This window comes from Neoarius graeffei, chromosome 5 (genome assembly GCF_027579695.1).
Source record: "Neoarius graeffei isolate fNeoGra1 chromosome 5, fNeoGra1.pri, whole genome shotgun sequence".
Classification (NCBI taxonomy): Eukaryota; Metazoa; Chordata; class Actinopteri; order Siluriformes; family Ariidae; genus Neoarius; species Neoarius graeffei.
Window position 1 is genome coordinate 18,927,020 of NC_083573.1, and position 25,901 is coordinate 18,952,920.

At 43.7% G+C, this 25,901-nt stretch overlaps 1 protein-coding gene across 13 annotated transcripts in view; it reads right to left on the reverse strand.

The window, feature by feature from the left end:
- Positions 1–25,901, reverse strand: part of si:ch211-285f17.1 (sickle tail protein homolog) — a 422,785-nt gene that overhangs the window by 279,234 nt on the left and 117,650 nt on the right. For 2 of the 13 annotated variants that reach the window (XM_060921378.1, XM_060921377.1), the window contains exon 1: positions 6,303–6,416. The exons of the other annotated variants lie outside the window; for them this stretch is intronic. The gene's annotated coding sequence lies outside the window, so the exon portion shown is untranslated. Of the gene's footprint in view, positions 1–6,302; positions 6,417–25,901 lie in introns of those variants that run through there. 13 annotated transcript variants of the gene reach the window in all.

Consider the following 25,901-nt stretch of genomic DNA (forward strand, 5'->3'; position numbering starts at 1 on the left):
CCTTTTCCAGCCTGATGAGCATCAACAACACTTTTTCTGAGGTCCTCAGAAATCTCTTTTGTTCGTGCCATGATACACTTCCCCAAACATGTGTTGTGAAGATCAGACTTTGATAGATCTCTGTTCTTTAAATAAAACAAGGATGCCCACTCACACCTGATTGTCATCCCATTGATTGAAAACATCTGACTCGAATTTCACCTTCAAATTTACTGCTAATCCTAGAGGTTCACATACTTTTGCCACTCACAGATATGTAATATTGGATCATTTTTCTCAATAAATAAATGACCAAGTATAATATTTTTATCTCATTTGTTTAACTGGGTTCTCTTTATCTACTTTTCGGACTTGTGTGAAAATCTGATGATGTTTTAGGTCATATTTATGCAGAAATATAGAAAATTCTAAAGGGTTCACAAACTTTCAAGCGCCACTGTAGATATGATACTATGATTCTCCCCAACATGCTACATTAGACAAGCTAACCTCATTTATAAAAAGATACACACTTATATATGACGTGTATTTGATATATATGATGTATATTCATACATTGTTACTTTACGGAAATCTTCAATAAGTTTGGTCTTTTCATGACAGCCTGTTGTTGACCTAAATATAATGCACATGAAATGACACTCCTCACCTCAACATGTCCTTTACAATCATTTAAGCCACCATGGGCAATGCTGAAATCACTGCTGCAAACAGTACATCGCGCAAAACTGTCATTATTTTCTACCCTTATTAGACAGGGAGATTCTTGTGTGTAATCTGAGGTGAAGTGGGGTTTGTACTTTGGTTTTTTGGGGCGCGCGCTCTCTCTCTGCTATGCCGGTCCTGTCGGCTGCACTGACTCAACTAAAAACTTCGGTCCTTGAGAAAAGGGATAAAAGCCCGCCCACACTGAAAGCTGATTGGCTTATTTTGCTGAGTAACCCAATCAGGATGCTCTTTGTCTGGCATGCGCTACATGAACAGGCACACAGGCAGTGTTGCCACATTGGGTGGTTTTAAGTGCATTTTGGCGGGTTTTGAACATATTTTGGGATGGAAAATGTCAGCAATATCTGGCAACACTGCACACAGTCTCCCTCGCGCGCACACATTCTAAGATGCGTGATGCAGACCTTAATGTTGCGCGCGCACGCTCTTGCTCGCTTCTATCAATATGCAGGAGACTCCCGGAAGTTCCAGTAGACTTGGGATGTCTGCGTTATAAGGTGACCACAGATCGTTAATCATACCCCCCCCCGAAAATTTCTCAACGGATTTACATCGATCTCAAAAACGATCATTTTGGTCTGAAAAAGTCGGAAATCCGCCGATTGAGGGAAAATTCTCATCCCTGAGATGTTGATTTTTGCAATGGCTCTGAAGAAAATCTGCTTGAAATCCCGAGTCTTGAGAACTAAGACTTATTATTGGACTTGTTCACATGCAACTCACACAATCATTGTACAGTTATCTCAGTCGACTCAGACTGCAGTTACTGACTTTGTATTATAGACATGCAACTCCTGCGGTCTTTGTTTATAATTATCTCGGTATTAAGCTCTGTCTTAAGTGGCCACTTACATTACCTCAGTTTACCTGGGTATATTCACTGTCTTATATGTACATTGAATGTCCTGAGCAGGAGCTCAGATTGCAGTTGCTAAAATAGTAACAATTTATTGATATAAGGTGTTTTGTGGCCAGTGTACTACACTGTAGCGTATCATGTGGTAATGCATTATATGACAATGCAACTTTCATAAATATTACCATATATCGTTTGTAATTATGTTCTCCACATATACCTGCAACTCTGACAATATCATTTTCAGTGACTAATGCCGCTTTTCCACTACCAACGCGGCTGAGTTGGGCTGAGCCGTGCCGTGCTGAGTTGCGCGGAGTCGAGCTGAGTGGGGCTGTTGGAGTTGCATTTCGACTACAACCGCGCTGAACCGTGCTGGCTGGAAGTGGGTGGACACATTGGGTGGAGTTAGCGAAAGTGGGTGGACACATTGGGTGGAGTTAGCGAAAGTGGGTGGACATCACGTGATGTCGTTAGGCGGCGCAAACAGTGACATCAGTGATCTTTTAAGCGGTAGTCTCACGACCCGGATAGTAAACAATAAACATGGAGGACATGGAGTCGTTAGTGTTGCTGGTCTTGGTGCTGTGGCTTGTTGTCACGACAACGCCAACAGATACTGGCAAGAGCGTATAGATGAGGCGAGGCGCATAAGGCTTCAGAAATTCTCGTAATTCGTAATTCTTCTTCTTCCGGGTTTACGGTGTTTACAGATCCCAGTGTGCTCGTGGGGCGTGTGTGGGCGTGTGAGGACACTCCTCCTCACCAATCAGTGCACAGGGGAGTGTCTCCTCACGCCCCTAGCCCCACTCGGCTCGGTTTGGCTCACTTCAGCCCCACTCCAAAACCGTGCGAGTTTTGGGTGCTAAGCAGGGCTGAAGCGAGCTGAGTCGTGCTGCTCTGAGGTAGTCGAAACGTGAGCCGTGTCGGGCTGAAGTGAGCTGAAAAAGGGTAGTGGAAAAGGGCCATAATAAAATGGTTTTGAAAGTTCCTATTTCTAAAACATTTTTGATATGGTAATTTTCTTTAAGAGATTTCACTTACAACATGTCTCTGACAGCTCAAAATGCATCTCCAGGCATTTAAAAACTGCAGAGCTTCTGGGGATCCCCGATGGCCCCTGGATCCCCAGCTTTACTGGGCTGATGCGCCCCCTTTCCCATTTTCCTGGATCCGCCCTGTGCTAGAATCTTTGCCTAAAGTCATTCATTCAGCTTTGACAGATTGTTCACCTGCTCCTGGACAGGTGAACCACAGTCTTTTCTTGTAGGCCTAAGTCACACTGTTTGTCATCCATGTTATTTAGCCTTTAAATGTGTAAGCTATATTTTGCAATGTTGTATATGGCAGAACATTACTTGTCACACTGTATTGAGATGTAGCGGTTGACCTAACAAACTGTAGCCTACACTGGCCAACGTTAGCAGGAGAAAGCTCAGTGCAGCACCAGTCAGTCAGTCAAAATTGTTACGAGCGCTGCTGTAACAGAAATCCAGCTGAGGTAAAATTGTAACAGTTCAACGGCATAAGCTAACTTGCACACAAATTGGTGTGTTATCCCACAGATTAGCTGGCTATGTAAAGCTGTAGGCTGATGGTAATGTTACCAAAGTGTCAATAATATGTTGTGATGTGTAGCAGACTACACATTTTGATTAAGGCTACTCATTTAGGCTAGGTCATCAATTCAACTATGGGAGATCAGGAATCATTTGTATCCTCAATAATCTCATTCATTATCCCTAGCCGCTTTATCCTGTTCTACAGGGTTGCAGGCAAGCTGGAGCCTATCCCAGCTGACTACGGGCGAAAGGTGGGGTACACCCTGGACAAGTCGCCAGGTCATCACAGGGCTGACACAGACACAGACAACCATTCACACCTACGGTCAATTTAGAGTCACCAGTTAACCTAACCTGCATGTCTTTGGACTGTGGGGGAAACCGGAGCACCCGGAGGAAACCCACGCGGACACGGGGAGAACATACAAACTCCGCACAGAAAGGCCCTCGCCGGCCATGGGGCTCGAACCCGGACCTTCTTGTGGTTAGCGCTGTCGCCTCACAGCTACACCACCGTGCCGCCCCATCCTCAATAATAATAATAATAAAGTTACCATACCTTAAAATTGCTTGGATTGAAGTAAACTGTTTATTTAAATTGTGTGTTCTGTATATTTTTAAATACACTATTACTAATGGCATATATGGTAATTTATTTAATATATTTACTTTTATGGGTCTAAAATATCTATTACTATTAGGGGTGGCACGGTTCACAAAAGTCGCGGTTCGGTACGTATTGCGGTTTGAGGTCTGCGGTTCGGTACGTATTGCGGGTTTTTTTTTTTTAAATCTTAAGTACTCTGTATTTGGGCATATAGCCTACTATTTACCTTAAGTAAACATAGTTTAGGATACAGCATTTAAGAGAGGTTAAAATTATAGTTACAATGAAATAATCATGCACAAACTGAGTTTGAGTTGACATAAGCACACTTTATGAACAATCTCTGATGAAAAGCCAGGTAGTATTTTGAAACAGCAAGAGGGAAGACATGGATGATTTCAACAGCTTTTTTATTTACTACAGTATTTATACAAAGTGTCAGGAGTGTTTGCTGCCATGTTGTGGCATCTAGAGGAACCAGGTGTCTTTTGTCACATACAGAGTTTTCATAATTGGAAGAAATAAAAATGAACTTACTTTACAAAGCTTGCATATTGTGACGTTTTTGTCAATTGATTTTTTGCCGGCGTCATCGCATGTAATGGGAAAACCAAAATGTTCCCACACACCTGATTTGAATGCCGCGGGGGCATCCTCTATGTACGACGACCTGCCTTCTCCACTCCCACTTGCCATTTTTGCACTTGCCATCCACACTCCGCTGTCACTTCAATTCTTTCGCGCAGGGGTGATAGCGTTCCGGCGCCGCGCCGGATTTCCGGCGTACCGCGGCGCCGGAAAAAAAAAAATCTAGTTCGCCCATTATCCTGTGTCATTCTGAGATGCGCAGATAGACAGTAAAGGGAATTGAACGCTATCACCCCTGTTCGCACGAAAGAGAACCACGTGGTTTCATACGGGCATTCGGCTTTTTTTTTTTTTGGCGAACGTCTTAAATAGGGGTACCGCGGTTTATACGCGTATTGCACCGCAACAGGCGTATCGTACGGTTCGGTTTTTTTCCCATAACCGTGCCAAGCCTAATTACTATCCTACAATTTAAGAGTCTATAAATGTAAACTATGTACCCATACCAGAGATTTTCAAATTGTCTTTAATTAATGTTAACTGAAAGCAGTTGCAGAATCAGCCTACAGTGCACTCAGTGAGGAAACTCCCACTTTTTACGCAATGCAGAATCAAAATACATGAAAAACATAAATGTCCCCCCTTTTTTATTACAAAGATGAAAACATTATGTGTTAATGATATTTTCACCACTGAACCAAAAATGTCCCCAGTTTTCTTCTCAGAAATCTGGTCACCTTAATCTAAAATATGAAACATTTAACACTTTTGTTGACCACATAATTCCATATGTTATTTCATAGTTTTGATGTCTTCAGTACTGTTCTACAATGTAGAAAGTAGTAAAAATACAGAAAAACCTATGAATGAGTAGAGTAGACGTGTCTACATTTTTCACTAGTACTTTATTCAGCAGGCGCGTGCGCACACACGGTTCATCAACACAAATCCCTCACAGGTGAAGCTCCTCCCACCTTCCCCTTATTTACAAACCGGCGCTTGGCCACGCCCCCACTTCCACAACCATTAAGCTAGTTTTGAATAATATTTATGAAACTAACCTGTGGCATAAATAAATAAATAAATAAATTTAGAAAGTGTGTATTTCCATTCTGGTGGCATCTTCTCCCTCCGTAATTTGACATGCACTGTTGTGACCACTGATGCATCTCGAAAGTGATATCGTGTCTCATCTTTATGAAATGCAGATAAATCTGCAACACACTGAACACTCAGAGTTAATGGAGCTGTATGTGTTTTGTTTATAGGTCAAATTAAACTAATATTCGTTGTAAATAGCCTCATGTAAAACTTTTATTAAATGTTGCTATAAATATGAATAAAAAATAGCGACTGCATACAAAAACATATGGTGCGGTATATTTATTTGAAACCTTCGGTTGTCGTAGGTGGGGAAGATACACGACTTAGTGCCATAGTAACAAAGTACCTCTGAGGACCGGAAATGCGCAGGGAAACGCTTTGTAAACAGCCGCCACTCACAAAACACTATGGCTCATTGCTGGAGTTGAGAAGTTTGTGTCCCAGTAAGCTCCTCATACAGTACGTTAAATTCATATGAAATCATATGTTGCCAATGGCAACGTCCTATTCTGGTATATTCATTAGAAGAGTATGGAAGTGTAGGATTTGGTTAGCTAAAGGTTCGTTTTCGTAAAACCTGGACCATTAGCAACATGTTGCATGACTATATATTGTACCGTGTTAATTACATTATTTAGTGTGGTTCACACGCAGGACGGAAGCAGCAAAGCCTTAGCTTGGCCAACCTCCTCTCCTCTGTTCTCCCGTGTCGTTTCAGAAGCACCGGCTCTCAGGTTACTTTATCAACAACAGCTCCAACAAAACCTCCAAATATCCACCTTTTCTCTGCTTAAAAACCAAACAAAGTACAGACACCACATTAAAGAGACGCAAAAGTTCAAGCAACTCACTATACCTTGCCTTTTTCCTCACGACCTTGATAATAATTCCTCAATAAAGAATGTAAACTCTTCTTTCCCGCAGCAGACCCGTGTGTTGACTAATGCGCCATGCCTTCACTCTCAGTCCCGTTCCCGGAAAGTGCGCGCTCCCGTGTGCAGACTTACCACAAGCTGAAACTCGCCCACACTGTGACGTGCCAAATAACTTTTTACTCCCTTCTGCTACACAGGCAACCGAGATCGACCTAATGCTGTATGTATACACCGAATAGTTTTATGTTCTTTGCCTACACTGAAATTTCTTTTTTCCACTCATTTATTGGGATCTCCCTAACAAAAAAGCCTCAAGCACCATTTCGCTGTGCCTGCTTAAAGAGGTACTGTACACATAGATGTGTGGGTTGTTGTTGTTTTTTATATGTAAACGAAATTATATGACTCCTGTGCTGTAAATGCTGGTGTTAATATTTTAAATAATATATTCATTTCTTCCCTACTTTCTAAAAAATCAGTATTTCATGGGTTGAAAATGGCTCAACACACCATCTACTGTTTAAAATCATCCTGAACCTTTCAAGGCCGAATGCTGACGTAGAGTCAACTGTTTGGGACTTGTGTGTATATATATATGGGGGTTTGATTTATACAATTATACAACATACCTAGTACTTTCCACAACACACACACAAACACTGATATATATTGTGTGTGTTGTGGAAATCACTAGGTATGTTGTGTAAATGAAATGGGGCTAAGCCCCCCAAAATCCATTTTAATTAGGGCCCGAGCCCTATAGGGCGAAGGCCCTATTGTTCTTGTAAGAGTTCACTATTATTTAGGGCCCGAGCCCTATGGGCGAAGGCCCTATTGTTCTTGTAAGAGTTCACTATTATTAGGGCCCGAGCCCTATAGGGCGAAGGCCCTATTGTTCTTGTAAGAGTTCACTATTATTATTCTTCCGTCTTCTTCTTCTTCTTTATTTTTCTCCGCTGTTGGGCCATTTTCGGGGCGCTTGCCATGGGCGAAAACGCACCAAATTTGGCACCAGTTCCGAGAATTGCCACCGCTACTCAGAACCAAAAGCCCAAACTTGGCCGGGGCTCAGGGCCTCTATAGCGCCCCCTAAGTCGTTGTGATTTTGGCCTCCCGCTTTAAGGTGCCTGGGAGCCGTGTAGTTTGTAGTAGTGGCATGCCCTTTGGTACGCATATGTATCTCACTAAGCCGGACAAAAATGTACTGCCAATGCATTAGCCACGCCCAACAGGAAGTGAGGTAATTTCACTTTTGTGCGAAATGCATGGCCACGAAGACGGCACAACTCCTCCTAGACCGTTCATAGGAATGTCACCAAAATTGATACACATCATCTACAGACATGGCTGTCAAAAGTTACTAAATACGTTTCACGTAGGATAAACCGTTCAGAAGTTATACGTCAATCAATTTTCGATGCAAAATTTTACATGCTTAAAAATTCATAACAAATCTTCTGATTGCTCAAAACTGCTCATACTTCACACGCAAATCACTCATTGGGCTTCTGACATGTTACCCAATTTCTGTGATATTTCGCCACTGGGGGCGCTATTTTTGGGCAAAAAATCAAATCTTTCCTCAAATTTGGTCAAGCTTCACGGCCACCCTCTTACTACCTCCCATGTCATGTATACCACATTTTGGGAATTTTCGTCCATGGGGGGCGCTGTTTTTGGCCGACGCAACTGCTCCAAAACGGGTTTTTGGTGAATAATTCCATAATGCTTTCCCTTCACACCACTACCTTGTGATAGTACGTTGCTGTTGTAGACACTTATTTTTCCAACTCATAATCGCTCATGTACAGCATAGCGCCACCTACTGACATGGGAAAAACCAAAAAATTTATTCTTCAAAAATCTATATCTCATCTTCTATTTACTCAATTGTCATCAAACTTCATACGCAAACTCTTCATAGCTCACCTGACATATACGCCAAATTCTGTGCACTTTCGCCACTGGGGGCGCTATTTTTGTGCAAGAAATCCAATCTTTCCTCAAATTTGGTCAAACTTCACGGCCACCCTCTTACTACCTCCCATGTCATGTATACCACATTTTGGGAATTTTCGTCCATGGGGGGCGCTGTTTTTGGCCGAAGCAATTGCTCCAAAACGGGTTTTTGGTAAATAATTCCATAATGCTTTTCCTTCACACCACTACCTTGTGATAGTACGTTGCTGTTGTAGACACTTTTTTTTCCACCTCATAATCGCTCATGTACAGCATAGCGCCACCTACTGACATGGGAAAAACCAAAAAATTTATTCTTCAAAAATCTATATCTCATCTTCTATTTACTCAATTGTCATCAAACTTCATACGCAAACTCTTCATAGCTCACCTGACATATACGCCAAATTTTGTGCACTTTCACCCCTGGGGGTGCTGGTTATGGCTAAAATGATATTGCAGCTTCTGATTTGTCACACTTGGCAAGCAAACTCTTTACAAGACCCTTATTGGGCCGCTTGCCATGGTCGACAACGCACGAAATTTGGCTCCTTTTTCTTAGACTGCCACCGCTACTGAGAACCAGAAGCCCAGATCCAGGCGGGCCTCAGGGCCTCTATAGCGCCCCCCGAGCACCGTACAGTGCGAGACCCTATTGTTGCCGTGTGTCCATTCCTGTGCTTTGATGCCATTGTGGGAGTAATGTCTCTTGCCGAAGAAGCTGTGGAAGGTCTTTCGCGGGGACGCATGCCCCCGCCCCCCTTGGCCGCTGGCGCGAGGGCCCGTCGAGGCCGCTTGCGGCTTTAATTATTCTTCTTCCGTCTTCTTCTTCTTCTTCTTCTTCTTCCGTCTTCTTCTTCTTCTTTATTTTTCTCCGCTGTTGGGCCATTTTCGGGGCGCTTGCCATTTGCGAAAACGCGCGAAATTTGGCGCCACTTCCGAGAATTGCCACCGCTACTCAGAACCAAAAGCCCACACTTGGCCGGGGCTCAGGGCCTCTATAGCGCCCCCTAAGTCGTTGTGATTTTGGCATCCCGCATTAAGGTGCCTGGTTGCCATATAGTTTGTAGTAGTGGCATGCCATTTGGTATGCATATGTATCTCACTAAGCCGGACAAAAATGTAATGCCAATGCATTAGCCACGCCCAACAGGAAGTGAGGTAATTTCACTTTTGTTCAAAATGCATGGCCACGAAGACGGCGCAACTCCTCCTAGACCGTTCATGGGAATGTCACCAGAATTGATATACATCATCTACAGACATGGCTGACAAAAGTTACTAAATACGTTTCACGTAGGATAAACCGTTCAGAAGTTATACGTCAATCAATTTTCACTTCAAAATTTTACATGCTAAAAAATTCATAACAAATCTTCTAATTGCTCAACACTGCTCATACTTCACACGCTAATCACTCATTGGGCTTCTGACATGTTACCCAATTTCTGTGATATTTCGCCACTGGGGGCGCTATTTTTGGGCAAAAAATCCAATCTTTCCTCAAATTTGGTCAAACTTCACGGCCACCCTCTTACTACCTCCCATGTCATGTATACCACATTTTGGGAATTTTCGTCCATGGGGGGCGCTGTTTTTGGCCGACGCAATTTCTCCAAAACGGGTTTTTGGTAAATAATTCCATAATGCTTTTCCTTCACACCACTACCTTCTGATAGTGCGTTGCTGTTGTGGACACTTATTTTTCCATCTCATAATCACTCATGTACAGCATAGCGCCACCTACTGACATGGGAAAAACCAAAAAATTTATTCTTCAAAAATCTATATCTCATCTTCTATTTACTCAATTGTCATCAAACTTCATACGCAAACTCTTCATAGCTCACCTGACATATACGCCAAATTCTGTGCACTTTCGCCACTGGGGGCGCTATTTTTGTGCAAGAAATCCAATCTTTCCTCAAATTTGGTCAAACTTCACGGCCACCCTCTTACTACCTCCCATGTCATGTATACCACATTTTGGGAATTTTCGTCCATGGGGGGCGCTGTTTTTGGCCGAAGCAATTGCTCCAAAACGGGTTTTTGGTAAATAATTCCATAATGCTTTTCCTTCACACCACTACCTTGTGATAGTACGTTGCTGTTGTAGACACTTTTTTTTCCACCTCATAATCGCTCATGTACAGCATAGCGCCACCTACTGACATGGGAAAAACCAAAAAATTTATTCTTCAAAAATCTATATCTCATCTTCTATTTACTCAATTGTCATCAAACTTCATACGCAAACTCTTCATAGCTCACCTGACATATACGCCAAATTTTGTGCACTTTCACCCCTGGGGGTGCTGGTTATGGCTAAAATGATATTGCAGCTTCTGATTTGTCACACTTGGCAAGCAAACTCTTTACAAGACCCTTATTGGGCCGCTTGCCATGGTCGACAACGCACGAAATTTGGCTCCTTTTTCTTAGACTGCCACCGCTACTGAGAACCAGAAGCCCAGATCCAGGCGGGCCTCAGGGCCTCTATAGCGCCCCCCGAGCACCGTACAGTGCGAGACCCTATTGTTGCCGTGTGTCCATTCCTGTGCTTTGATGCCATTGTGGGAGTAATGTCTCTTGCCGAAGAAGCTGTGGAAGGTCTTTCGCGGGGACGCATGCCCCCGCCCCCCTTGGCCGCTGGCGCGAGGGCCCGTCGAGGCCGCTTGCGGCTTTAATTATTCTTCTTCCGTCTTCTTCTTCTTCTTCTTCTTCTTCCGTCTTCTTCTTCTTCTTTATTTTTCTCCGCTGTTGGGCCATTTTCGGGGCGCTTGCCATTTGCGAAAACGCGCGAAATTTGGCGCCACTTCCGAGAATTGCCACCGCTACTCAGAACCAAAAGCCCACACTTGGCCGGGGCTCAGGGCCTCTATAGCGCCCCCTAAGTCGTTGTGATTTTGGCATCCCGCATTAAGGTGCCTGGTTGCCATATAGTTTGTAGTAGTGGCATGCCATTTGGTATGCATATGTATCTCACTAAGCCGGACAAAAATGTAATGCCAATGCATTAGCCACGCCCAACAGGAAGTGAGGTAATTTCACTTTTGTTCAAAATGCATGGCCACGAAGACGGCGCAACTCCTCCTAGACCGTTCATGGGAATGTCACCAGAATTGATATACATCATCTACAGACATGGCTGACAAAAGTTACTAAATACGTTTCACGTAGGATAAACCGTTCAGAAGTTATACGTCAATCAATTTTCACTTCAAAATTTTACATGCTAAAAAATTCATAACAAATCTTCTAATTGCTCAACACTGCTCATACTTCACACGCTAATCACTCATTGGGCTTCTGACATGTTACCCAATTTCTGTGATATTTCGCCACTGGGGGCGCTATTTTTGGGCAAAAAATCCAATCTTTCCTCAAATTTGGTCAAACTTCACGGCCACCCTCTTACTACCTCCCATGTCATGTATACCACATTTTGGGAATTTTCGTCCATGGGGGGCGCTGTTTTTGGCCGACGCAATTTCTCCAAAACGGGTTTTTGGTAAATAATTCCATAATGCTTTTCCTTCACACCACTACCTTCTGATAGTGCGTTGCTGTTGTGGACACTTATTTTTCCATCTCATAATCACTCATGTACAGCATAGCGCCACCTACTGACATGGGAAAAACCAAAAAATTTATTCTTCAAAAATCTATATCTCATCTTCTGTTTACTCAATTGTCATCAAACTTCATACGCAAACTCTTCATAGCTCACCTGCCATGTACGCCAAATTTTGTGCACTTTCGCCCCTGGGGGTGCTGGTTATGGCAGAAATGATATTGCAGCTTCTGATTTGTCAAACTTGGCAAGCAAACTCTTTACAAGACCCTTTTTGGGGCGCATGCCATGGTCGACATCGCACGAAATTTGGCTCCTTTTTCTTAGACTCCCACTGCTACTGAGAAACAGAAGCCCAGATCCAGGCAGGCCTCAGGGCCTCTATAGCGCCCCCTAACTCATTGTGATTTTGGCCTCCCGCATTAAGGTGCCTGGTTGCCATGTAGTTTGTAGTAGTGGCATGCCATTTGGTACGCATATGTATCTCTCTAAGCCGGACAAAAATGTAATGCCAATGCATTAGCCACGCCCAACAGGAAGTGAGGTAATTTCACTTTTGTGCGAAATGCATGGCCACTAAGACGGCGCAACTCCTCCTAGACCGTTCATAGGAATGTCACCAAAATTGATACACATCATCTACAGACACGGCTGACAAAAGTTCCTAAATACGTTTCACGTGGAATAAACCGTTCAGAAGTTATACGTCAATCAATTGTCAATGCAAAATTTTACATGCTTAAAAATTCATAACATATCTTCAAATTGCTCAAAACTGCTCATACTTCACACGCAAATCTCTCATTGGGCATCTGACATGTTACCCAATTTCTGTGATATTTCGCCACTGGGGGCGCTATTTTGGGGCAAAAACTCCAATCTTTCCTCAAATTTGGTCAAACTTCACGGCCACCCTCTTACTACCTCCCATGTCATGTACACCACATTTTGGGAATTTTCGTCCATGGGGGGCGCTGTTTTTGGCCAACGCAATTGCTCCGAAACAGGTTTTTGGTTAATAATTCCATAACGCTTCTCCTTCACACCACTACCTTGTGATAGTACGTTGCTGTTGTAGACACTTATTTTTCCAACTCATAATCGCTCATGTGCAGCATAGCGCCACCTACTGACATGGGAGAAACCAAAAAATTTATTCTTCAAAATTCAATATCTCATCTTCTATTTTCTCAATCTTGATCAAACTTGATACGCACACTCTTAACAGGTCACCTGACATATGTGCCAAATTTTGTGAACTTTTGCCACTGGGGGCGCTGTTTTCAGGCAACAATTTATATCTCGGCTTCTGATTGGTCAAACTTGATCAAACTTTACAAAACAACTCTTCATAGGTCCCTTGACATGTATACCAAATTTGGTGAACTTTCACCACTGGGGGCGCTCATTGCGCTGTAGCAGTTGCAGGAGAGGTGTTTACAATCATGAGGCACCAGGAGTATGTAGTTTTGGTTGCCTTAAACACACATGACTTCTGGACCACTGGGGGCGCTCATTGCGCTGTAGCAGTTGCAGGAGAGGTGTTTACAATCATGAGGCACCAGGAGTATGTTGTTTTGGTTGCCTTAAACACACATGACTTGTGGGGATTGGGTAGGCAGTCGGGAGCAAGTGTTGTAGCATTACATACAGACTAATAGATGTCTAACAGAAGACAATCCTATGTAGCTATAGCTTGGTCACTGATGAGGTAAATACATTAATTTGGTTGGGAAGCCATGGCATAAAATGTTCTGTCCATGACAACATCTCAGGGCACCGTGTACTCTGTGTCCAATTCTGTGCTTTGTCACCATTGTGGGAGTAATGTCTCTTGCCAAAGAAGCTGTGGAAGGTATTTCGCGGGGACGCATGCCCCCGCCCCCCTTGGCCGCTGGCGCGAGGGCCCGTCGAGGCCGCTTGCGGCTTTAATTAGGGCCCGAGCCCTATAGGGCGAAGGCCCTATTGTTCTTGTAAGAGTTCACTATTATTATTCTTCTTCTTTATTTTTCTCCGCTGTTGGGCCATTTTCGGGGCGCTTGCCATGGGCGAAAACGCTCGAAATTTGGCGCCACTTCCGAGAATTGCCACCGCTACTCAGAACCAAAAGCCCACACTTGGCCGGGGCTCAGGGCCTCTATAGAGCCCCCTAAGTCGTTGTGATTTTGGCCTCCCGCATTAAGGTGCCTGGTTGCCATATAGTTTGTAGTAGTGGCATGCCATTTGGTATGCATATGTATCTCACTAAGCCGGACAAAAATGTAATGCCAATGCATTAGCCACGCCCAACAGGAAGTGAGGTAATTTCACTTTTGTGTGAAATGCATGGCCACGAAGACGGCGCAACTCCTCCTAGACCGTTCATAGGACTGTCACCAAAATTGATACACATCATCTAGAGACATGGCTGACAAAAGTTACTAAATACGTTTCACGTAGGATAAACCGTTCAGAAGTTATACGTCAATCAATTTTCACTTCAAAATTTTACATGCTAAAAAATTCATAACAAATCTTCTAATTGCTCAACACTGCTCATACTTCACACGCTAATCACTCATTGGGCTTGTGACATGTTACCCAATTTCTGTGATATTTCGCCACTGGGGGCGCTATTTTTGGGCAAAAAATCCAATCTTTCCTCAAATTTGGTCAAACTTCACGGCCACCCTCTTACTACCTCCCATGTCATGTATACCACATTTTGGGAATTTTCGTCCATGGGGGGCGCTGTTTTTGGCCGACGCAATTTCTCCAAAACAGGTTTTTGGTAAATTATTCCATAATGCTTTTCCTTTACACCACTACCTTGTGATAGTGCGTTGCTGTTGTGGACACTTATTTTTCCATCTCATAATCACTCATGTACAGCATAGCGCCACCTTCTGACATGGGAAAAACCAAAAAATTTATTCTTCAAAAATCTATATCTCATCTTCTGTTTACTCAATTTTCATCAAACTTCATAGGCAAACTCTTCATAGCTCACCTGACATGTACGCCAAATTTTGTGCACTTTCCCCCCTGGGGGTGCGGGTTATGGCAGAAATGATATTGCAGCTTCTGATTTGTCAAACTTGGCAAGCAAACTCTTTACAAGACCCTTTTTGGGGCGCTTGCCATGGTCGACATCGCACGAAATTTGGCTCCTTTTTCTTAGACTCCCACCGCTACTGAGAACCAGAAGCCCAGATCCAGGCGGGCCTCAGGGCCTCTATAGCGCCCCCTAACTCATTGTGATTTTGGCCTCCCGCATTAAGGTGCCTGGTTGCCATGTAGTTTGTAGTAGTGGCATGCCATTTGGTACGCATATGTATCTCACTAAGCCGGACAAAAATGTAATGCCAATGCATTAGCCACGCCCAACAGGAAGTAAGGTAATTTCACTTTTGTGCGAAATGCATGGCCACGAAAACGGCGCAACTCCTCCTAGACCGTTCATAGGAATGTCACCAAAATTGATACACATCATCTACAGACATGGCTGACAAAAGTTCCTAAATACGTTTCACGTAGAATAAACCGTTCAGAAGTTATACGTCAATCAATTTTCAATGCAAAATTTTACATGCTTAAAAATTCATAACATATCTTCAAATTGCTCAAAACTGCTCATACTTCACACGCAAATCACTCATTGGGCATCTGACATGTTACCCAATTTCTGTGATATTTCGCCACTGGGGGCGCTATTTTTGGGCAAAAAATCCAGTCTTTCCTCAAATTTGGTCAAACTTCACGGCCACCCTCTTACTACCTCCCATGTCATGTACACCTCATTTTGGGAATTTTCGTCCATGGGGGGCGCTGTTTCTGGCCAACGCAATTGCTCCAAAACAGGTTTTTGGTAAATTATTCCATAATGCTTCTCCTTCACACCACTACCTTGTGATAGTACGTTGCTGTTGTAGACACTTATTTTTCCAACTCATAATCGCTCATGTGCAGCATAGCGCCACCTACTGACATGGGAGAAACCAAAAAATTTATTCTTCAAAAATCAATATCTCATCTTCTATTTTCTCAATCTTGATCAAACTTGATAGGCACACTCTTAACAGGTCACCTGACATATGTGCCAAATTTTGTGAACTTTTGCCACTGGGGGCGCTGTTTTCAGGCAAGAATTTATATATCGGCTTCTGATTGGTCAAACTTGATCAAACTTTACAAAACAACTCTTCATAGGTCCCTTGACATGTATACCAAATTTGGTGAACTTTCACCACTGGGGGCGCTCATTGCGCTGTAGCAGTTGCAGGAGAGGTGTTTACAATCATGAGGCACCAGGAGTATGTTGTTTTGGTTGCCTTAAACACACATGACTTGTGGACCACTGGGGGCGCTCATTGCACTGTAGCAGTTGCAGGAGAGGTGTTTACAATCATGAGGCACCAGGAGTATGTTGTTTTGGTTGCCTTAAACACACATGACTTGTGGGGAATGGGTAGGCAGTCGGGAGCAAGTGTTGTAGCATAGCGCCACCTACTGACATGGGAGAAACCAAAAAAATTTATTCTTCAAAAATTAATATCTCATCTTCTATTTTCTCAATCTTGATCAAACTTGATACGCACACTTTTAACACGTCACCTGACATATGTGCCAAATTTTGTGAACTTTTGCCACTGGGGGCGCTGTTTTCAGGCAACAATTTATATCTCGGCTTCTGATTGGTCAAACTTGATCAAACTTTACAAAACAACTCTTCATAGGTCCCTTGACATGTATACCAAATTTGGTGAACTTTCACCACTGGGGGCGCTCATTGCCCTGTAGCAGTTGCAGGAGAGGTGTTTACAATCATGAGGCACCAGGAGTATGTTGTTTTGGTTGCCTTAAACACACATGACTTGTGGACCACTGGGGGCGCTCATTGCACTGTAGCAGTTGCAGGAGAGGTGTTTACAATCATGAGGCACCAGGAGTATGTTGTTTTGGTTGCCTTAAACACACATGACTTGTGGGGAATGGGTAGGCAGTCGGGAGCAAGTATTGTAGCATAGCGCCACCTACTGACATGGGAGAAACCAAAAAATTTATTCTTCAAAAATCAATATCTCATCTTCTATTTTCTCAATCTTGATCAAACTTGATAGGCACACTCTTAACAGGTCACCTGACATATGTGCCAAATTTTGTGAACTTTTGCCACTGGGGGCGCTGTTTTCAGGCAACAATTTATATCTCGGCTTCTGATTGGTCAAACTTGATCAAACTTTACAAAACAACTCTTCATCGGTCCCTTGACATGTATACCAAATTTGGTGAACTTTCACCACTGGGGGCGCTCATTGCGCTGTAGCAGTTGCAGGAGAGGTGTTTACAATCATGAGGCACCAGGAGTATGTTGTTTTGGTTGCCTTAAACACACATGACTTGTGGGGAATGGGTAGGCAGTCGGGAGCAAGTGTTGTAGCATAGCGCCACCTACTGACATGGGAGAAACCAAAAAATTTATTCTTCAAAAATCAATATCTCATCTTCTATTTTCTCAATCTTGATCAAACTTGATACGCACACTCTTAACAGGTCACCTGACATATGTGCCAAATTTTGTGAACTTTTGCCTCTGGGGGCGCTGTTTTCAGGCAACAATTTATATCTCGGCTTCTGATTGATCAAACTTGATCAAACTTCACAAAACAACTCTTCATAGGTCCCTTGACATGTATACCAAATTTGGTGAACTTTCACCACTGGGGGCGCTCATTGCGCTGTAGCAGTTGCAGGAGAGGTGTTTACAATCATGAGGCACCAGGAGTATGTTGTTTTGGTTGCCTTAAACACACATGACTTGTGGACCACTGGGGGCGCTCATTGCACTGTAGCAGTTGCAGGAGAGGTGTTTACAATCATGAGGCACCAGGAGTATGTTGTTTTGGTTGCCTTAAACACACATGACTTGTGGGGAATGGGTAGGCAGTCAGGAGCAAGTGTTGTAGCGTTACATACAGACTAATAGATGTCTAACAGAAGACAATCCTATGTAGCTATAGCTTGGTGACTGATGAGGTAAATACATTAATTTGGTTGGGAAGCCATGGCATAAAATGTTCTGTCCATGACAACATCTCAGCGCACCGTGTACTCTGTGTCCAATTCTGTGCTTTGTCACCATTGTGGGAGTAATGTCTCTTGCCAAAGAAGCTGTGGAAGGTATTTCGCGGGGACGCATGCCCCCGCCCCCCTTGGCCGCTGGCGCGAGGGCCCGTCGAGGCCGCTTGCGGCTTTAATTATTCTTCTTCTTTATTTTTCTCCGCTGTTGGGCCATTTTCGGGGCACTTGCCATGGGCGAAAACGCACGAAATTTGGCACCAGTTCCGAGAATTGCCACCGCTACTCAGAACCAAAAGCCCAAACTTGGCCGGGGCTCAGGGCCTCTATAGCGCCCCCTAACTCATTGTGATTTTGGCCTCCCGCATTAAGGTGCCTGGTTGCCATGTAGTTCGTAGTAGTGGCATGCCGTTTGGTAGGCATATGTATCTCACTAAGCCGGACAAAAATGTAATGCCAATGCATTAGCCACGCCCAACAGGAAGTGAGGTAATTTCACTTTTGTGCGAAATGCATGGCCACGAACACGGCGCAACTCCTCCTAGACCGTTCATAGGAATGTCACCAAAATTGATAGTCATCATCTACAGACATGGCTGACAAAAGTTCCTAAATACGTTTCACGTAGCATAAACCGTTCAGAAGTTATACGTCAATCAATTTTCGATGCAAAATTTTACATGCTTAAAAATTCATAACAAATCTTCTAGTGGCTCAAAACTGCTCATACTTCACACGCACATCAGTCATTGGGCTTCTGACATGTTACCCAATTTCTGTGATATTTCGCCACTGGGGGCGCTACTTTTGGGCAAAAAATCCAATCTTTCCTCAAATTTGGTCAAACTTCACGGCCACCCTCTAACTACCTCCCATGTCATGTATACCACATTCTGGGAATTTTCCTCCATGGGGGGCACTGTTTTTGGCCGACGCAATTGCTCCAAAACGGGTTTTTGGTAAATTATTCCATAATGCTTTCCCTTCACACCACTACCTTGTGATAGTACGTTGCTGTTGTAGACACTTATTTTTCCAACTCATAATTGCTCATGTACAGCGTAGCGCCACCTACTGACATGGGAAAAACCAAAAAATTTATTCTTCAAAAATCTATATCTCATCTTCTATTTACTCAATTGTCATCAAACTTCATACGCAAACTCTTCATAGCTCACCTGACATATATGCCAAATTTTGTGCACTTTCGCCCCTGGGGGTGCTGGTTATGGCAAAAATGATATTGCAGCTTCTGATTTGTCAAACTTGGCAAGCAAACTCTTTACAAGACCCTTTTTGGGGCGCTTGCCATGGTCGACAACGCACGAAATTTGGCTCCTTTTTCTTAGACGGCCACCGCTACTGAGAACCAGAAGCCCAGATCCAGGCGGGCCTCAGGGCCTCTTTAGCGCCCCCTAAGTCGTTGTGATTTTGGCCTCCCGCATAAAGGTGCCTGGTTGCCATGTAGTTCGTAGTAGTGGCATGCCATTTGGTACGCATATGTATCTCAGTAAGCCGGACAACAATGTAATGCCAATGCATTAGCCACGCCCAACAGGAAGTGAGGTAATTTCACTTTTGTGCGAAATGCATGGCCACGAAGACGGCGCAACTCCTCCTAGGCCGTTCATAGGAATGTCACCAAAATTGATAGACATCATCTACAGACATGGCTGACAAAAGTTCCTAAATATGTTTCACGTAGGATGAGCCCTTCAGAAGTTATACGTCAATCAATTTTCAATGCAAAATTTTACATGCTTAAAAATTCATAACAAATCTTCTAATTGCTCAAGACTGCTCATACTTCACACCCAAATCACTCATTGGGCTTCTGACATGCTACCCAAATTCTGTGATATTTCGCCACTGGGGGCGCTATTTTTGGGCAAAAAATCCAATCTTTCCTCAAATTTGGTCAAACTTCACGGCCACCCTCTTACTACCTCCCATGTCATGTATTCCCCATTTTGGGAATTTTCGTCCATGGGGGGCGCTGTTTTTGGCTGACGCAATTGCTCCAAAACGGGTTTTTGGTAAATAATTCCATAATGCTTTTCCTTCACACCACTACCTTGTGATAGTACGTTGCTGTTGTAGACACTTACTTTTCCAACTCATAATCGCTCATGTACAGCATAGCGCCACCTACTGACATGGGAAAAACCAAAACATTTTTTCTTCAAAAATCAATATCTCATCTTCTATTTACTCAATCTTGATCAAACTTGATACGCACACTCTTAACAGGTCACCTGACATATCTCCCAAATTTTGTAAACTTTTGCCACTGGGGGCGCTTTTTTCAGGCAACATTTTATATCTCGGCTTCTGATTGGTCAAACTTGATCAAACTTGACACAACAACTCTTCATAGGTCCATTGACATGTATACCAAATTTGGTGAACTTTCACCACTGGTGGCGCTCATTGCGCTGTATCAGTTGCAGGAGAGGTGTTTACAATCATGAGGCACCAGGAGTATGTTGTTTTGGTTGCCTTAAACACACATGACTTGTGGGGGATGGGTAGGCAGTCGGGAGCAAGTGTTGTAGCGTTACATACAGACTAATAGATGTCTAACAGAAGACAATCCTATGTAGCTATAGCTTGGTCACTGATGAGGTAAATACATTAATTTGGTTGGGAAGCCATGGCATAAAATTTTCTGTCCATGACAACATCTCAGCGCACCGTGTACTCTGTGTCCAATTCTGTGCTTTGTCGCCATTGTGGGAGTAATGTCTCTTGCCAAAGAAGCTGTGGAAGGTATTTCGCGGGGACGCATGCCCCCGCCCCCCTTGGCCGCTGGCGCGAGGGCCCGTCGAGGCCGCTTGCGGCTTTAATTATTCTTCCGTCTTCTTCTTCTTCTTTATTTTTCTCCGCTGTTGGGCCATTTTCGGGGCGCTTGCCATGGGCGAAAACGCACGAAATTTGGCACCAGTTCCGAGAATTGCCACCGCTACTCAGAACCAAAAGCCCAAACTTGGGCGGGGCTCAGGGCCTCTATAGCGCCCCCTAAGTCGTTGTGATTTTGGCCTCCCGCATTAAGGTGCCTGGGTGCCATGTAGTTTGTAGTAGTGGCATGCCATTTGGTACGCTTATGTATCTCACGACGCCGGACAAAAATGTAATGCCAATGCATTAGCCACGCCCAACAGGAAGTGAGGTAATTTCACTTTTGTGCGAAATGCATGGCCACGAAGACGGCGCAACTCCTCCTAGACCGTTCATAGGAATGTCACCAAAATTGATACACATCATCTACAGACATGGCTGACATAAGTTTCTAAATACGTTTCACGTGGCATAAACCCTTCAGAAGTTATACGTCAATCAATTTTCGATGCACAATTTTACATGCTTAAAAATTCATAACAAATCTTCTGATTGCTCAAAACTGCTCATACTTCACATGCAAATCACTCATTGGGCTTCTGACATGTTACCCAATTTCTGTGATATTTCGCCACTGGGGGCGCTATTTTTGGGCAAAAAATCCAATCTTTCCTCAAATTTGGTCAAACTTCACGGCAACCCTCTTACTACCTCCCATGTCATGTATACCACATTTTGGGAATTTTCGTCCATGGGGGGCGCTGTTTTTGGCCGACGCAATTTCTCCAAAATGGGTTTTTGGTTAATAATTCCATCATGCTTTTCCTTCACACCACTACCTTGTGATAGTACGTTGCTGTTGTAGACACTTATTTTTCCAAGTCATAATCGCTCATGTACAGCATAGCGCCACCTACTGACATGGGAAAAACCAAAAAATTTATTCTTCAAAAATCTATATCTCATCTTCTATTTACTCAATTTTCATCACACTTCATACGCAAACTCTTCATAGCTCACCTGACATATACGCCAAATTTTGTGCACTTTTGCCCCTGGGGGTGCTGGTTATGGCAGAAATGATATTGCAGCTTCTGATTTGTCAACCTTGGCAAGCAAACTCTTTACAAGACCCTCATTGGGGCGCTTGCCATGGTCGACAACGCTCGAAATTTGGCTCCTTTTTCTTAGACTGCCACCGCTACTGAGAACCAGAAGCCCAGATCCAGGCGGGCCTCAGGGCCTCTATAGCGCCCCCTAACGTGTTGTGATTTTTGCCTCTCGCATTACGGTGCCTGGTTGCCATGTACTTTGTAGTAGTGGCATGCCCTTTGGTACGCATATGTATCTCACCAAGCCGGACAAAAATGTAATGCCAATGCATTAGCCACGCCCTACAGGAAGTGAGGTAATTTCACTTTTGTGCGAAATGCATGGCCACGAAGACGGCGCAACTCCTCCTAGACCGTTCATAGGAACGTCACCAAAATTGCTACACATCATCTACAGACATGGCTGACAAAAGTTGCTAAATACGTTTCACGTAGGGTAAACCGTTCAGAAGTTATACGTCAATCATTTTTCAATGCAGAATTTTACATGCTTAAAAATTCATAACAAATCTTCTAATTGCTCAACACTGCTCATACTTCACACGCAAATCACTCATTGGGCTTCTGACATGTGACCCAATTTCTGTGATGTTTCGCCACTGGGGGCGCTGTTTTTGGGCAAAAAATCCAATCTTTCCTCAAATTTGGTCAAACTTCACGGCCACCCTCTTACTACCTCCCATGTCATGTATACCACATTTTGGGAATTTTCGTCCATGGGGGGGCGCTCTTTTTGGCCCACGCAATTGCTCCAAAACGGGTTTTTTTGTAAATCATTCCATAATGCTTTTCCTTCACACCACTACCTTGTGATTGTACGTTGCTGTTGTAGACACTTATTTTTCCAACTCATAATCGCTCATGTACAGCATAGCGCCACCTACTGACATGGGAAAAACCAAAAAATTTATTCTTCAAAAATCTTTATCTCATCTTCTATTTACTCAATTGTCATCAAACTTCATACGCAAACTCTTCATAGCTCACCTGACATATACGCCAAATTTTGTGCACTTTCGCCCCTGGGGGTGCTGATTATGGCAAAAATGATATTGCAGCTTCTGATTTGTCAAACTTGGCAAGCAAACTCTTTTCAAGACCCTTATTGAGGCGCTTGCCATGGTCGACAACGCACGAAGTGCGAGACCCTATTGTTGCCATGTGTCCAATTCTGTGCTTTGTCGCCATTGTGGGAGTAATGTCTCTTGCCGCAGAAGCTGTGGAAGGTTTTTCGCAGGGACGCATGCCCCCGCCCCCCTTGGCCGCTGGCGCGAGGGCCCGTCGAGGCCGCTTGCGGCTTTAATTAGGGCCCGAGCCCTATGGGCGAAGGCCCTATTGTTCTTGTAAGAGTTCACTATTATTATTCTTCCGTCTTCTTTATTTTTCTCCGCTGTTGGGCCATTTTCGGGGCACTTGCCATGGGCGAAAACGCACGAAATTTGGCACCAGTTCCGAGAATTGCCACCGCTACTCAGACCCAAAAGCCCAAACTTGGCCGGGGCTCAGGGCCTCTATAGCGCCCCCTAAGTCGTTGTGATTTTGGTCTCCCGCATTAAGGTGCCTGGTTGCCATGTAGTTCGTAGCAGTGGCATGCCATTTGGTACGCATATGTATCTCACTAAGCCGGACAAAAATGTAATGCCAATGCATTAGCCACGCCCAACAGGAAGTGAGGTAATTTCACTTTTGTGCGAAATGCATGGCCACGAAGACGGCGCAACTCCTCCTAGACCGTTCATAGGAATGTCACCAAAATTGATACACATCATCTACAGACATGGCTGACAAAAGTTACTAAATACGTTTCACGTAGGATAAACCGTTCAGAAGTTATACGTCAATCAATTTTCGATGCAAAATTTTACATGCTTAAAAATTCATAACAAATCTTCTGATTGCTCAAAACTGCTCATACTTCACACGCAAATCACTCAGTGGGCTTCTGACATGTTACCCAATATCTGTGATATTTCGCCACTGGGGGCGCTATTTTTGGGCAAAAAATCCAATCTTTCCTCAAATTTGGTCAAACTTCACGGCCACCCTCTTACTACCTCCCATGTCATGTATACCACGTTTTGGGAATTTTCGTCCATGGGGGGCGCTGTTTCTGGCCGACGCAATTGCTCCAAAACGGGTTTTTGGTAAATAATTCCATAATGCTTTTCCTTCACACCACTACCTTGTGATGGTACGTTGCTGTTGTAGACGCTTATTTTTCCAACTCATAATCGCTCATGTACAGCATAGCGCCACCTTCTGACATGGGAAAAACCAAAAAATTTATTCTTCAAAAATCTATATCTCATCTTCTATTTACTCAATTGTCATCAAACTTCATACGCAAACTCTTCATAGCTCACCTGACATGTACGCCAAATTTTGTGCACTTTCGCCCCTGGGGGTGCTGGTTATGGCAGAAATGATATTGCAGCTTCTGATTTGTCAAACTTGGCAAGCAAACTCTTTACAAGACCCTTATTGGGGCGCTTGCCATGGTCGACAACGCACGGATTTGGCTCCTTTTTCTTAGACTGCCACCGCTACTGAGAACCAGAAGCCCAGATCCAGGCGGGCCTCAGGGCCTCTATAGCGCCCCCTAACTCGTTGTGATTTTGGCCTCCCGCATTAAGGTGCCTGGTTGCCATGTAGTTTGTAGTAGTGGCATGCCATTTGGTACGCATATGTATCTCACTAAGCCGGACAAAAATGTAATGCCAATGCATTAGCCACGCCCAACAGGAAGTGAGGTAATTTCACTTTTGTGCGAAATGCATGGCCACGAAGACGGCGCAACTCCTCCTAGACCGTTCTTACGAATGTCACCAAAATTGATACACATCATCTACAGACATGGCTGACAAAAGTTACTAAATACGTTTCACGTAGGATTAACCGTTCAGAAGTTATGCGTCAATCAATTTTCGATGCAAAATTTTACATGCTTAAAAATTCATAAATCTTCTGATTGCTCAAAACTGCTCATACTTCACACGCAAATCACTCATTGGGCTTCTGACATGTTACCCAATTTCTGTGCTATTTCGCCACTGGGGGCGCTATTTTTGGGCAAAAATTCCAATCTTTCCTCAAATTTGGTCAAACTTCACGGCCACCCTCTTACTACCTCCCATGTCATGTATACCACATTTTGGACATTTTCGTCCATGGGGGGCGCTGTTTTTGGCCGACGCAATTGCTCCAAAACGGGTTTTTGGTAAATAATTCCATAATGCTTTTCCTTCACACCACTACCTTGTGATAGTACGTTGCTGTTGTAGACACTTATTTTTCCAACTCATAATCGCTCATGTACAGCATAGCGCCACCTACTGACATGGGAAAAACCAAAAAATTTATTCTTCAAAAATCTATATCTCATCTTCTATTTACTCAATTGTCATCAAACTTCATACGCAAACTCTTCATGGCTCACCTGACACATACGCCAAATTTTGTGCACTTTCGCCACTGGGGGCGCTTTTTTTGGGCAAAAAATCCAATCTTTCCTCAAATTTGGTCAAACTTCACGGCCACCCTCTTACTACCTCCCATGTCATGTATACCACATTTTGGGAATTTTCGTCCATGGGGGGCGCTGTTTTTGGCCGACGCAATTGCTCCAAACCGGGTTTTTGGTAAATAATTCCATACTGCTTTTCCTTCACACCACTACCTTGTGATAGTACGTTGCTGTTGTAGACACTTATTTTTCCAACTCATAATCGCTCATGTACAGCATAGCGCCACCTTCTGACATGGGAAAAACCAAAAAATTTATTCTTCAAAAATCTATATCTCATCTTCTATTTACTCAATTGTCATCAAACTTCATACGCAAACTCTTCATAGCTCACCTGACATGTACGCCACATTTTCTGCACTTTCGCCCCTGGGGGTGCTGGTTATGGCAGAAATGATATTGCAGCTTCTGATTTGTCAACCTTGGCAAGCAAACTCTTTACAAGACCCTTATTGGGGCGCTTGCCATGGTCGACAACGCACGAAATTTGGCTCCTTTTTCTTAGACTCCCACTGCT